This window comes from Gekko japonicus, unplaced genomic scaffold (genome assembly GCF_001447785.1).
Source record: "Gekko japonicus isolate JY-2015 unplaced genomic scaffold, Gekko_japonicus_V1.1 scaffold1636, whole genome shotgun sequence".
NCBI lineage: Eukaryota > Metazoa > Chordata > Lepidosauria > Squamata > Gekkonidae > Gekko > Gekko japonicus.
The window spans coordinates 99,990-101,622 of NW_015176023.1; positions in this window are offsets into that span (position 1 = coordinate 99,990).

Sequence of the window (1,633 nt, forward strand, 5' to 3'; positions counted from 1 at the left end):
CTGCCTTTTTGGCTGGGCTCACACCTCTTGGAAATTGTCCTTCCCGGTGACTCCTTAAGATGTCAGGGCGGGCCGCTGCCCTGTGGCTTCTTAGGAGTAGGAAGCTTCTTGGAAGGCAGAGCAGCCTCCAGGGAAACCGGAGTCTTGGCTGCCAGGCTCTCGAGCGGTTTGGGATTGTTCCAGGCAAGCACAGAACCGTCCGCGCACCAGAAGCTCCCCCCCCCCCCCGCCCCCAGCCCAGGTCCCCCTCACCTCCTCCATGGGAGTGTGCAGCTGCACCCACAACGGATTGGGCCTGAAGGCTCAACTGCAGCCAGCCTGAGAAGGGGACCGGAGGGGCCTGGGGATTTAGCTGCCTCTCCCCCCCCCACCACCACCACCTGGGCGTGCCCCTTTCTGATAGCAGCGGTTATCTCTCGGCCTCCTCCTCCTGCCGGCATAATCAGCCTCGGCAGCTGCAGCGCTGACCTCAGAGCACACCAACACCGCTTTGGGCTGGATGGGGCCTGCGGCTGTAGCCCTGCGGTGGAAAAGGAAAGCAGGGAGCACGCCAGGGTGGAAGGGAGGCAGGGCGGCCTCTTCCCGGGGGGCTGCTGGGACCCTTTCCGAAGCACCCTTTCCCACCGAAAGGGCTTTCATCGTCCGTAGATCACACCCATTGAAGTCGGCTTCACAAAGGGCAAGGCAAATAAATGAAGGATGTGCTTTACAGCCAAAGGGGCTTGCAGCATTCTCCTCTTCTCCTTTTTATCCTCACAACAACCCTGCAAGTTAGGCTAGGCTGAGGGTCCATGACTGGCCCAGGGTCTCACATCAAGCTTCTATGGCCGAGTGGGGGTTTGACCCTTGATCTCCCAGAGCCTAAACTCCAAAGCACAACGGAAGACACATGGAATTCACTGCCACAGGAAGTGGTGGGTGCTACAAGCATGGACGGCTTCAAAAGGGAATTAGATAAGCATATGGAGCAGAGGTCCATCAGTGGCTATTAGCCACAAGGTATAGCTAGGGGCTCTGGGGCAAGTGATGCTCTGTCTTCTTGGTGCTTGGGGGGGGGTCAACAGTGGGAGGGCTTCTAATGTCCTGGCCCCACTGCTGGACCTCCTGATGGCACTGGTATTTCTGGCCACTGTGTGACACAGAGTGTTGGACTGGATGGGCCTTTGGCCTGATCCAACATTGGCGTCTCTTATGTTCTTATGTTCTTAAGACAGGAGGGCCTGGCGGGATGGGGTCCATGGGGTCGCGAAGAGTCGGACTCGACTGTGCGACTGAACAACCACAAACTCCCAGAGCCTAGCTGCTCAGGGGTGTCGAACTCATTTCTTATGAGGGGCGGATCTGACATAAATGTCGTTGGTCGGGCGGGGCCATGTGTGCCATAAAATGTAATAGCAGGTACAGGAGATATAAACTCCATAAAGGACACAGGCAAACTCAATTAACAGTATTGTCTGTTACCCAAAATACAAACATGCTTAAAACATGAACACTCTCACAGTATTTCCTTAAAGTATCTCCCTGATGCCCACTAGGGATGAGCATGAACCTAAAAAACCTGGTTTGGTTCAGGGTCACATAAGAACATAAGAGAAGTCAAATGTTGGATCAGGCCAGTGGCCCATCCAGTCCA